This window comes from Mustela putorius, unplaced genomic scaffold (genome assembly GCF_011764305.1).
Source record: "Mustela putorius furo isolate JIRA1106 unplaced genomic scaffold, ASM1176430v1.1 tig00003845_pilon_pilon_pilon, whole genome shotgun sequence".
NCBI classification, from domain to species: domain Eukaryota; kingdom Metazoa; phylum Chordata; class Mammalia; order Carnivora; family Mustelidae; genus Mustela; species Mustela putorius.
In genome coordinates this window covers 55,881,722-55,895,843 of record NW_025421998.1, presented here as the reverse complement: position 1 = coordinate 55,895,843, position 14,122 = coordinate 55,881,722, and the positions used below count along the sequence as shown (strand labels likewise).

General features: G+C 40.5%; 1 protein-coding gene across 3 annotated transcripts in view; it reads right to left on the bottom strand.

Moving 5' to 3' along the window:
- The window catches only part of PALS2 (protein associated with LIN7 2, MAGUK p55 family member), a 108,412-nt gene extending 97,415 nt beyond the window's left edge, over positions 1–10,997 (bottom strand). Inside the window, exon 1 of one of the 3 annotated variants that reach the window (XM_045062790.1) lies at positions 10,853–10,997. The gene's annotated coding sequence lies outside the window, so the exon portion shown is untranslated. Of the gene's footprint in view, positions 1–10,136; positions 10,234–10,852 lie in introns of those variants that run through there. The other 2 variants (XM_045062789.1, XM_004743316.3) reach the window with 2 other exon arrangements.
- Between the last annotated feature and the right edge of the window lie 3,125 nt (positions 10,998–14,122).

Genomic DNA, 14,122 nt, shown 5'->3' with positions numbered 1-14,122 from the left:
TTATTTTTTTAAAAAAAATTTTAAATATCCAAGTTATGCTATCTCTAGAACAACAGTTGGAAACACAAGTTGAGGTATCTTTTAAGTGGAAATAAGAAAGGCTCTTTTTTAGAAGACACCCTAAAAAATGCTTCTTAAGATGTTAAGAACTCCCCACCCTATCACTCCCCAGACTGGAAATCCTGAAAAGTATCTTTTAAGAACGTAGGGGTAAATGGAAAATAACTGTATCATCCCTGGTATTTCCAAATTTAATTGCATAAAATGTTGTTGATAATCTGATATTTTTTATTCAATGTTTTAATTGGATGAACATTGAAAGTGTATAAGGATTTTTAAAGGTTCATTCACAATCACAACTCCTTATCCTTATTTCTCCCATAACATCTTAAATCCCTTCAGGGAAAATTTCTCTACATTAAGGTTTTCAAGAATCTAATACTAAGAATGATGAGGACATCCACTGACGACTTCACCTGTATGCCTCACAAGGTGCTCCAACCTTCTTAAAAACATGGTTTAAAGTTTTTTATTTATCCCCTATTCCAAAAGATTACTAGTTTGAAAAAGAAAATGAAAAGCATTTGAATCAACTTACATAAAAATAACCATGATCACTGTTTAATATCTGAAATAAGTAATTTCAATGAATTAAATATAACTCAGTTGCCCACGTTTCCTATATCAAAGTCCCAAACAGAAGAGATTTAATAGATTAAAAAAAAGGGACAAAATTTTATTTATTAAAGCTAAATTTTCCATGAAACATTTTATTATACATATACAGACATATATATTCTAAATAAAAGAGAAAGACATATCCATTTGAAGACAGCCACATTCATCCAAAATACTAAAAATTTCCTTTTATATAATGGACCATTAAGAACATATTGGTCATTCTCTTCATTAAAAAAAAAGCTGCATTATCAAACGCTATTTACTTCTGTAGATTTTTAGAGGGAAAACAGGAGGAAAAATCAGGATTATATGAGTTTTATAAAATCTTATTTTGTTGGAAGGAATCTTTGAGGTCACATAGTCTCTTTCCACTCAGTCTCCCTTTATAAACACATTTATTTATTTTTTTTATAAACACATTTAAATGTCATGTAAAAAAATAAGACTTATTAACTTTAGTTAACAGCACATAATTTACTGAACTACTTTAAAAGCAGAGTTCTTTAAAAAAAAATATTTACTAAATGAGACATAGCTCATACTGCAGTGAAAGAAAATGGAAGTTATGAATCAGGCAGAGGCAACTGAAAATGCTATTCAACAAATAGTATTCACTGCACATATAACCCTGAACCAAATAGTAAGAAAAGAAAATGATACTGACAATTACTGAACACTTAAAATGTACCAGAGTCTGTGCTAAGTAGACTATATTATCTAATTAAAATCTTACACTAACACAATAGATATTATAACCTCTGTTTTAGAGATGAGGCATATTGAGTTCAGTGCTAACACCAGACATATTTGCCAGCAGGCTTATTATTTGTACCACATAGAACTGAGTTCTGAAAAAATAAAAGAGCTGAAAGTTAGAAAAACTGGGATTACAACCCGTATCTCTAACTGTCCTGCCATGCTAAGTAAGGAAACAATAAAATGCAAACCGTAATTTCAAGGAATTGTAGGATTTAAAAATCCTACAATTTGCTAGTAAGCAAAATCCCAAGTAATATTTACCATAGTTAATGAAAAGCCAATGTTTCCTTTAGTAGAAGAGGAAGTCAAGCATTAACATGGTATAGGAATAAAGTACGTAAAGTATTATCCTATAATTTATAAACTCTCATTTGTATTAAGACAAAGTTTTCTACAAATTCCAAAAATTTAGAAGCAGCTAGGACATAAGCTGTCATCGTATCACCAGATAAGAAACTTTGCAAATTAGCTCATCTGGGAGTAGTATTCCCAATAGCTTAAGGAGTCATTATTTTTTATACAAAACAGAATTTCTTTATATGTAATTTTTAACATTAAACATATATTTCCTCATAAATAAAAATTATTTTATAAATATATACACACACAATATTTTATTTAATACAAAACCATGGAGTTATATCATTCCTCATATGAAAACCAAGTTGAATGCTTTGGAGAGACCCAAAGAAAGCAAGTGACAAAAAAAACAAGAAAACAAAATGCTATCTACTATATAATTAAATATAAACATACAACTAAAAACAACTGAGGAGTCATAAAATACTACAAGGATCCTACACTCAGATTCTTGCATAAATTTTTAAGTTCTTACTTGAAAGCTAGGAATCAGTGATAATGCACTAGAATAATTAGAAGAATAATGACACAGAACTCCAGGCAAGATACATACTGAAAGAAAACACTGGCAGATAAATGTACAGAATATTTATATTTTTAAGTAAAAATATATTATTTAAAGTATGTGTGAATCATTTTTTTTTTTCCTCACTTAAATCAACTTTCAGTGAACCACAAACTACGACCAGTCATAATCAACTCAGATTAGAGAGTTTTGTTCATGATAATGTGCTGGTGCAGGTATAAAACTTTTTCTAGGAATGATACGCAAGAAACTCCTGGCAATAGTCACCTTCAAAATAGTGTTTCTCAACCTCAGCACTATGACATTTAGGGCTGGAGAATTCTTTGCTGTGGAAGTCTGTCCTGTGCACTGCTGTAGTCTCCTTGGCCTCTATCTGATAGATTCCAATAGCGGCAATCCCCTACAATTATGACAGCTAAATGTCCTTGAGGGAAGTGAAGGGAGGGCAGCAAAATCATCCCTGCCTAAGAAACACTGATTTATAAAGAGAGGGATAAGGTGGGGTAAAAAGACTTTCACCAGCCCTCCTTTTCTGGATTATTTGAATTACTAGTATAGTAGGCTAGTAGTCCTCCAAAGATAGGGCCAACTAGGTCGTAGGCCCTGGAACCTGTGAATGTTACCTTATTTGGATTATCAGGGGTTATTATGTGGGCCCTAAATGTCATTATAAGTGTCCTTAAAAAAAAAAGTCAAAGGGAGATTTCTCTTTCTCTCATGCACACAGGAGAAGATCTTAAGAACAGAGCTGAGAGAGATCCGGAGCCACTGAAGATTAAAGCAATGGAACCATAAGCCAAAGAATGCTGGCAACTACCAGAAACATGAAAGAGGCAAAGAACAGATTCTCTTCTTGAGCCTGTGAGGGAGCACAGCCTTGCCAACTCCCTGATTTGGGCGCAATGATACTTATTTCAGACCTCTGGCCTTTAGACTGTGAGAGAATAAATGTCTTTTGTTTTAAGCCATCAAGTTTATGGGAATTTGTTATAGAGCAGACACAGAAAACTGACACAATGATATAAGGGTTTCTGATTTCAAAAATCCGATGAGCAAATGAGACCGTGTATGGATAGCATTTAGTATAGTCCTAAAACATAGTAAGTACTCAATAATATTGTTCATGCCACTGATACTATGACTGAGCTCCAAGCTCTTGGTACTGAGAGGAAAAATTAAGGAGGTTCAAACTGTAAAACCAGGCATATACATACAAGGCTCATGTGAGCGAAAGCACACAAAACAGCTACTGAAATGATGTGTAATTGTCTTATGTAAGTGTTGTGCTCTAATTTGTCTTGTACTGAAAAGATAAACTGTGCATGAGGCCAGACAATATAGCTTCTTGGAAGAGGCAAGTTTGAACATTTATTAGTAAAGAAGAAACAAGGGAACAAAAAAAGGGAGAGTATAAAAAGTTAGCAAAGCATTGGAAATCTGATGCTTGTAGAGATATCGATATGGCTAAAGTAGACACAATGGTAGGAGACCAAATTCTAGGGTTAGAGTTATGTAAATGGTGTAGGAGCCTAAAAGCTACACTAACTGAATTGGTTATTAAAGAGAGTATTTTATATAATGTATTACTTGACAAATATTGGCTCTTGTTGGTTTTAAAAATATAAACATGATCTGGTCCTACACCAGAGTTACCAAATTAGAATCCTTTGGTATAGAATAACTCTAAAGGATTCTGATGCCTAGTTAGGTGGAGAACCCCTGTACCAAAGTCAATTCATGGTAAATGACCTAGAAAATAAAAATATTATAAAGTATATATCATATCCTTGAAGTATATAATCAGCTAAATTGGCTTAGCATTTTCCTAGGTTAAAACCCCTTCTAAGATGCAGCCCTTCTATGATCCACACCTTCTCTAAACCATATGCCCTTGATCTGCTCATTTTCCTCATACTTCCTCACAAATTGTTCTATAAAGATTTCATGCATCCTAAGCTGCCCTATCCCACTTTTCATATCTATCTAACCCAACTAAGACCTAACAATATTTTATAGAACAAAGGAACCATGTAAAAGTAAGGTTTCATTAATATATTACATTATAAACAATTTATAAAACTGCCCTAATCACCATTTATTGTAATAAAATCTGAAGTACATTTACCAAATGAAATTCTAAATCACTTTTTACAAAAGATCTCCAAAAGCATAAAATTATGAAGTGGGTCTATGAGAAGCTAATAAGCTAAGCACAGTTACCTTCAACCTACTTGAGTGCTACTAAGCAGTTAACAAAGTGCTATGCTCTGAAAGATACAAAGTATATAGAAATCTCAGTGATTTATAAACAAACTTCACCAGGACTAGAGTAAAAGAAAGGGTGATCTAGGAAGATGAACTGAATATTATCCTAAAAGGAGGCTCCCTTGTTCAGGGTTAAGAGGGTATGTGACCTCGCTGGATTTACTTAGCCTGGGCTTGTTTCATGACTAAAGCTAAAAATAAAGCAACACAAGTTAGTGTTCAGATAATTAAATTGTACATTAGCACTTTCCTCTCCCACAAACACCTAACACCAATTTATGCGTATTCTCAAGTATTTCTATTTACCCTAGTACTCTTCAGAAATTTCAATCACATCAAATTCTATTGATTTATATTTCCACCAGCAATGCAAGAGAGCACCTGTTAGTCTCTATCCTCCTGAAAAAATTATCAAATTCTTTTTCGATCCTTCTAATTTGTGAAAATGGTACCCCATTGGTTTAATTATGATATTTATACTATGTGTGAGGTTGAATATATATGCTTAGGAGCCACTCAGATTTCCATGTCTATGAATTCTGTCTATAATCTTTACCCAACTTTATTGCTGGTCTTTTTCTTATCAACTTATAGGTATTTGTTATATATCAAGGAAATTCACCTTTTGTCTGCAATACAAGCTGCAAATATTTTCCTGTTTCTATATTATCACCATGCTATTTTTGATCGTTTCTTTCCTTCATGTATATATCTTACTGTCCTCAACCAAACTGTAAATTCCTTCCATGAAAGGACATTTCTTTTTAATATCCCCAGGACAGTGCCTTTCAGATCTTCTAACTTCATATACCAGCAAAATTTAAAAGATGGGAAACCAAACTTCTAGAGGTGGTCAAGGGTGAATGTTAATCATTATATCATTATACTATCTACTTGGGTTTTCTCTCCAATTCCATTTCACATGGTTACAGCAAATACCACCAATACAACATAGTTTGTTGAACAGGGGAGTGAAGGGTACTAGAAGAATCTCTTCCTGTTGTCTGGGCTAGTACTGAAAAAATTCAGGAGATGCTGGCAGCCATATTTTCCATTGAGAGGACTAGGAAGTGATCCTCTGCAGCAAAAAAAGAAATGAAGGAAATGCATGTCCAGAATAAAGAGATGAAGCGTATCGTGCCGGCACTGGATGAAATCCTGAGTCCCAACCTTTGGATTCCATCAATACTCCATGCATCTTTACAATATGCCTTACCTTTACTTAGAGCCAAAAGTAGCCTACTTACTACAACTACCATCTATTCATATCATTCCATAAAGGAACACTTTAATGAAATTGAGGAAAGACAGAAACTCAGATATTTAAAAAAAAAAAAAAAAAAGGAATATTTATTTAATGACATCTGTGTGCCAGGAACATATCTGAGTCCTTGAAATATAGTTAAATAAAAGGGCTACAATTGCTGTTTCCATGGGGCTTATTCTACTGAGAGTAGACAATGAAATAATATAACAATACAATTTGAGATAATGATAAGCAGTTTGCAGAAATTAATGAGACAGAAGGAAATAAGCATAGTGTCATTCTAAACGGGTGGTTAGAGAATACTGCTTATCTGAGAAGATCATTTCTGAACTGAAACCTGAAATGATGAAAATGAGCTAGCCATGTAATGTTTTAGGAAGAGAATTCCAGGCAGAGAGAACAGTCCTAAGTTAGGAACAAACCCTGACATTTCTGAGGGACAAAAAGGGCAATAAAGATAGAATATAGTGAACAAGGAGTAATCGAAAAGTAAAACTGAAGTAGGGATTAGTTCATATATAGCAACTAGTAGGCAGTAGAAAAAGATGTGAATGACTTGAGCTTTACAAAAAACACAGTATATTATCTTTTTTTTTTTAAAGATTTTATTTATTTATTTGACAGAGAGGGATCATAAGGAGGCAGAGAGGCAGGCAGAGAGAGAGAGTGAGGAGGAAGCAGGCTCCCTGCTGAGCAGAGAGCCTGATGCGGGACTCGATCCCAGAACCCTGAGATCATGACCTGAGCCGAAGGCAGCGGCCTAACCCACTGAGCCACCCAGGCGCCCCACAGTATATTATCTTTAATTCTCATATTGCCTTGCTTCGGATAACTTTAACAAAACAGGCCTTTAAAAGTTACCATCCGCAAGTATTTGACACAATCTTGAAGTAAGCTAAAAGGGAACATTTCCTAAGCAAAAAACATCATTTCTGGTATACCATCAACATTTTTTTTTAATTTAGGAAAAAAGAAAAGCGATTTTTAAAGAATTTAGGATGATAAAACGTTAGAAACTATTCCAAATTCTATCCTATCTACTATGATCAGGAATGTACAAAGGTCTTCGTTATTAAAGAATATAAAACTTCTAAGTTACTATAAACATAATATCCTTGGTTTACTGAGTTCACGATTATTCAACTGGACATTGCCAAAAGTGGAAACCAGACTTCTGACTAAGAATAGCCATGATTGGGGCGCCTGGGTGGGTCAGTGGGTTAAAGCCTCTGCCTTCGGCTCAGGTCGTGATCCGTGTACTGGGATCGAGCCCTGAATCAACCTCTCTGCTCGGCGGGGAGCCTGCTTCCCTTCCTCTCTCTTTCCTGTGATCTCTGTCTGATAAATAAGTAAATAAAATCTTAAAAAAAAAAAAAAGAATAGCCATGATTTAATGGTCAATAAAGCTGTGAGTTTTTTTTTTTTTAAGATTTTATTTATTTATTTGACAGAGATCACAAGTAGGCAGAGAGGCAGGCAGAGAGAGAGGAAGAGAAGCAGGCTCCCTGCTGAGCAGAGAGCCTGATATGGGGCTCAATCCCAGGACCCTGGGACCATGACCTGAGGCGAAGGCAGGCAGAGGCTTTAACCCACTAAGCCATCCAGGCGCCCCAAGTTGTGAGTTTTAATCTTATCTTTACTACTATGAAAAAGGAAGAACTTCCCCTTTCTGGTAAAATTGGGTACAAGGGATGCTATAATACCTCTTCCTCTGAAAGCTTTTTAAAATAGAAGCCAAATCTGTTTGAAGAGGTTCAGATATAGCACACCTGTATCTCCAGATCTTTTCAGACAGCTAATATCTGTGTACACCAAGCAAGTGATTAAACTTACATTGCTACTAAGATTAATGTCAGTAAAGTCAGCCTTTGAAAGCTCTAATGTATTTATGAATCTCATCTTTCATTATGTGAGATATTTAGTTAGCTCACTTAACAACAGACCAAAAAGTAGAACGTTAATAATACAATCTATGAAGAGAGGTACTTTGTGAGTGGTGGTGTGAGTTAAAAAAAAAATAAAAGTTACTAGACACTTCGATCAAGACTTGATTCTGAGTGCATCCTCCTCAACACAGATCCAGCATTTGGCAAAGTGCCCAGGGATGATTAGAAGCGAGTGTATGTAAAGGGAGGGATACGGTCAATCTAAATTGTATAAAGTCTCCCCCCAGTGGTCACAGACAAATAACAAGAAGAGTGCGGAAATCATTGCAGCTTCTGTGGGACTGACCAAATATACACTATACAGAACCTGGTCCCTACAAGAAAGAAATAAAATTTTTAATTCAATACTAGCAACCTATCAATAAAGAGATCTTTTATGCTTATCTGCTCCTACGGTATTTATAAATGTGAAGTCTATTTTTGGAAGGAAAGAACCTACAGGTAAAATAAAACTAGCATTTTTTCTCATCATATATTTTTAAAGGAATAAACAATATCTTCAGGGAGCTCAGTATTTGTTTTATCTAAAACAGGCAGATGTTCAGTTCTTCTGGAGTAAGTATCAGCACATCCCTTGCAAGTTAACCACATTTACCTGAATCAGAGTTCTGGTGCAAATTTAGTCACTTACCAAATGAACTGCCTTGGAAAAGAAAATTATCAGTGCTCTATACCTAATGTCTACTTTGCAAAACACTTTCAAAAATCACCTAGAACTAGATAATTTATAATAAAGTGATGTCAAATATACAAATGAGCCCTCTTGTTTCTTCGATTATTTATTTTCTTGGTGTTCTTAAACTTAGATAGCCTTTGACTAGCACTAACCCTATATTATTTGCAACTCTCAGCAATAATTTGCTGTTACTTGCTTTTAACAAAGCTTGAATGTAAAAAATGTGAAAGGCATTTAATTAAAACTATCTGTTGTCTTCTAACCATCCATTATTAAGTGGTAAAGAACATTAGAAAAAGATGGTAAGCACTCAACTTCAATTTTAAAAAAGCCTTTTAAAAAGGTAACACAATTGTGGTTGTCTCGGTTATCCCAAGCTAAAAAGGTTGTGGGGGGGGCGGGGGAGAGAAGCGGACTCTGTAGTATTCTCCAACAACTTCAGCCTGAAATGAGACTGGGGGGTGGGGGGGACCTGCTCCCTCAAATGTTTAAGAAAAATATGATTCATTTTTAAAAAATCCAAGTTGGCTCAAAGAACAAAAAAAATGATTTTGTCTTATATAGCACTTCCAGACTTGCTTAAGAACCTTAATTCTTCCAGTGTTTATTTAATCTAGAATGTAAAATAATTCAGTTTTGAAATTCCAGGTGAGAAAGGAGCTGAGTAGTATCAATTGGAAAAGGACACACACATACACACTCACGGATGTTTTTTCATAATTAGTGTGCAACCCCAAAGGACAAAACGGAATGTAAATGTTACCATTTGAATATTATGTAACCTTAGTCTAAAATGAAAAAAGGACCTTAAAAAGTAACATGTTGTGCAAACATGTATTTAAACATGTATTTAAATATGATAGATTTCAGATACAAATGACCTCAAAATGACACAACCCATAAAAGTTCTTTGTTTACTGTAATGAGGCCTCAGAACATATTACTATAATAAGGCCTGATACCTTACCATAACTGCACAGTAGGTACCTAAAATAAGCACTATTACCTGAGGTCTGTTGTACGTTTGTACCGCAACTATCTCTGCATTGATAACACTGTTACCTCGCCTAATATAGTCGACATACATAAGTTTCCAAAGGACGATTTGAAAGATTTCACGGGTAGAAATGGCTGCTAAATCATACTCCAATTGAAGAGCATTTTAACACACCTCAAATGTTGCAAGCCATATTAAAAGAAGACCAATTTAGGAAGCATAAAGTGAAATACTAACAATCCCCAAAGCCGTAGGAAAGAGTAAAACGTGGCTAGCTTGACCTTAACAGGCTGTTTATAAGTAATGCGGAGAATTTTCTGAGCTTCCTTCAATTCCCTTCCTAGCCTGCCCGCAACCCCCTTACATAAATGCATGCCCCATCTGAATAAGTTTAACGGATGTAATCTCCGGCTGTAATCCCAGGAGCTCGTGAGATTGAGACTAAACTCCCAGTAAAGTGTTAAAAAGTCCTTCTGAAAAAAAAAAAAAAAACATATATATATATATTGGTTAGTGGAGATATATATATATATATCTCCACTAACCCATCCACAGCCTGTCATCACACCGGCCGTATGATCCCTCAAGCGACTCCCTCCTGGCCCTCCACCCCGCCAGTAAAAAAATTAAAAAAAAAAAAAAAAAAAAAGGCCCCGCACCTTTTCGGTTCCAGATTATGTACCCAGGATCGAAAACACTGCCTCAGCGGCGAACGCCTCCGGAGCAGCGCGTGCTCGGCCCAAAACCACTTTGGCCAAATGAGTCTCGTGCTTCGGAAGTAGCAGCAATAGTTGCAGAAAGCCTCCTCCCCCAAGAACTTGGGGCTCGGGAGCACGCCAGAAGCCGGCTGAATCGCCCCCTCTCGGCACTGACCCCAAAGGTGTCAGTCACAGCAACTACCGCCCCCGGCGCCGCTCTCCATTCATGCCTTAAACGCCACTCCCGCCGCAGAGGGTGTCGGCGCCCGCGCACGGCTCCCGGCGCCCGGAGGGGGCCCCGCGCGCCCCCAGCCCCAGCCTTGCTCCAGCCGGGGCCGCGCCGGGGACCGCGTGGAGAGCCGGCCTCCGCGCGGCGGCCGGCAGCACGGGCCAGACACGTTGCCGCGCTCTGGCCCGCCCGCAGCCCCGGGGCCAGGGGCCCGGCAAAGCGCGCCCCATCTGCGCCGGCCCGGCCGGGTTAGGCACGCTTAGCAGCCCTCCCGACCCGCGCCGCCTCCGCCGCCCCGGCCCCCGGCTCACCGAGCCCAGGTGCTGAGGGGGCGGGGCGGGCCGGGGTCCCCGCGTGGCGCACGGCGACGAGCAACAGGGCGCCCTCCGGCCGCCTCGGCGCGCGGCCAGACCGTTACCCGAGCAGCGTGGGGGCCCCAGTAACTCACCGGCTCGCACCTCGGCCGCCTCCGCGCCGCCGCCGCTCCCCTGCGCCCGCCGCTGCTGCTCTCGCTCAGCCGCAGGCGCCGCCGAGCAGCCCCATCTACAAACTCGGGGCTCGTAGTTGGGAATTGGAAATGCGGCTCTCTCTCCTCTCCGCCCCCTTCCCTCCGCCCCCCTCCCTCGCTCCCCACTCCGCCCCGGCTCCGGTCGCCGGCGCCGCCACCGCCGCCACCGCGCGCTCGGCCAGCCTCCCCTCAGCAGCCCTCCTCCGGCTCTTCCCCCTCCTGCGCCTCGCGCCGCCGCTGTCGGGGGCGCGCTCCCTCCCGGCCCCGCGCGTGCGCCGAACGCCGAGGAGCGCGCGTTCGGGCGCGAGGAGGCGTCAGTGCCTCCGCGAAGCCCGGCCCCGCCCCTCCGGCCGCGGCGCGGCGGCCAGGTGGAGCCCCCCTCCGAGCGCCCGCAGACTGCGCCCGCGGCGCCGGGGCCTGACTGTGCCGCCAGCGCCCGGCGGCCTCTCCCGCGTCTCCCGGCGCGGGCCGCGAATCGCGCCCGCGAGAGGGTCGGTCAGACCCAATCCCCCAATCCGCGCCTGGGCTTCCGGCCGAAATCTTCGCTGTCATTCAGCATTTACTGATAGGCGAGGGCGTATCCTATCCTACAGATCGGATACTCTATGGGGCGTAAAAGACGCCCCTCCCTGCCCTTTCCAAGAGTTGACATTCTAAGAACCTAGTCGCTGGGCACAAGGCATAAACAGACGCAAAGAAAAGCCTCTGGAGAATCTCCTCCCTTCCCCTGCATACACACACCCCTGGTTCTGATGTGTAATTTGGGAGGGTCTACAACGCTGAGGGTGTCCTTCATGAATTTTCTCCCAAAGGCCCAACCAGCGAGTGGGATTCACACTCGAGGATATGGACGGACAAGAGCTTTTCTCATAGCACCGACTATCCCGTGGAACTCCCAGAGCTGGCTTTGCCGGACATTCCCACGGCACCAGTTGTTCAGCTCCTCCCCAACCTCTGGCCTTCCCAGACCTCGTAAGGGGCGACTGCGCCATCCTTGCCACCTCAACTCTGGCTTGGCGTGGAGTATGGTGAACTGTGATGACTGTCCGGGGGTGAGATGACACATTTCGACAGGAGCGCAGATTGAATTTTTCAGTTGAAAGGAACTGAGCAATGCAGTGCAGCAAAGACTCTGGCTAGAAAAACACAGCAAGGCAGTAGGAGAACTTCCAATTCCTTTAACGGCTACCTGATCCCCAAAGATGTCTGTGAACTCTCAGCCCTGTGACTGGAGACTTTTGAAAAAGCTGTTGTGTTCTTCCTGAAGCCGGAGAAACTATGAAGATGTTATTTAAATTTTGCAAAATGTTTGCTGCAGTCCTTTCAAACAGTGGCTGTAGAAAGTGCAAGTAAAACTTGACAAGTGAGGAATACCCCATCAGGAGACCTCTATGCAGTCTTCCTTGGCTTCTCTTGGGCTTGTCGCACTGTGCTGCAAGAGCAGTACAGGATTTAGTAAACATTTGCAGGATGAGTGGATGCATCATGGTCCTTTGGACTCAGAGATGGAGTTTCAAACTGTATAGGTTCCTCCCTCTCTGTGAGTGTGGCTAGCGTGAAAGAGGGGCAGAGTACCATGGATGAGGGGTCTTAAGGTGGCCTCGTTCCCTAAAAAAAGTGTTTTTTCTCCTTAGCCTCAACCAAGTATCAAAGATTAGTTTCCTTTTCCAATAGGATCATTAATTTTGCAAACCAACATGCAGGGGGAGTTTGTAGAGTATTGAGAACCTTCTTTTCTGGAGCAGCTATCCTGAGGAGGAGACGTTGGAAGGTTTTACAGAGATTTGAATGTACTAAAGGGAACAGAGTAGCTCTGGGCACATCCCCAAAGTGCTCCCCCACTCCCTATAGTCAGGCGAGCTGGGTGAAATGAAGTACAGTGGGTGGTGTGCCCAAGAGTGCGGCAAGGGGGAGGCGGAATGGAAGAAGGAGGTTTCTCTTCTCAGAGATTCAGCATAACTTTCACATCTTCTTTTTCCTCTTCTTGCTTCCCCCAGGTTCATTTGCTTCCCACAGGATACCTGGTGGCTCATTCCTGCTATACCCTACCCAGGCCTCTGAACTTTTATTCTCTTCTCCCTTCTAACCCCCAATTTTACCACGTTCCCTCCTGTCCAGCTGGTGCCTGAAGCTCCTCTGGGAGGAAGGGGTTGAATATCATTTTGGGGTGTGTTTTTGATCCCTGTAGTGCACTTTCATTTTCTCAAGGGTCTTCTGGAAACAATGTCCTAACTTCCTACTCTACCTCCATACCCTGCAAATAGGAGGAAGTTTTGTGGAGGAAGAGTTGGGGAGTCTCTACCTCTCAAATCACATGTACACCTCACTGCCTTCCAGCTAGGACCAGCCCTGGCTTAACTCCCTTATTCCTGCATGAACCAAGGACCCAGCATTTGAGAGGGGTAATATAGAACAATTGTATTTTATTTACAATTCTAAGTTTATTCTCTAAATAATGATGGCAGCTATTAGAGGCTTATCGCAGTTGTAAGACCGCCTCATCCTCAGAGCCAGAAAAATGATTTTACTTCACATCTATGGCTTCAGTTGCTTCTCTTCAAGATTCTCTTGGTAGTGAAGTTTCTCTTTCAGCATCTATATTTTATCAAATACTCGTATACAGGTTACGTTATGAAACACTACTTCTTTTTATAAGTAATATGCCACTTTATGACATTCTGCCCTTCCTCTAAACTTAAGAGGTGGGACATGCCAGAATAAATTTAAAGTGATCTAATAGGAACATTGGAACTCTCATCATTGCTTGCCAGCCCACCTTTCTGAGAGGTCATAATTTCTGAGACATGACCCATCCATTTCCCGTATCTGTTACAACTTCTTCATTCCAGAAAGGGGAATGCTATGATTGAAAATGATGGGGAATCCTTCTCTTCAGTGTCCTTAATGATCTGACTTTTCATTTCCTTCAAAGTTACTCTAGAGGGGTAATCTTACCACAGCCTGCTATCTCCTAATCATAACTCAACTTAAAATTGAATTTTGATTCTTAATTCCACAGCATCCATCGTTGGCTTTATTTTCTCCTTCTGATATAAACAAAAGCTTCCATACTTTTAATATGATTGTGTTTTCTTTTCTCTTCTGACCTGCTTTGCTACGTCAGAAACTGAGAATTTTACTAAGGAACAAGCTCCAAATTTTAGCAAAGCAAGTTACTCATTTTCTAACTAATCCATCATAATAAGAGCA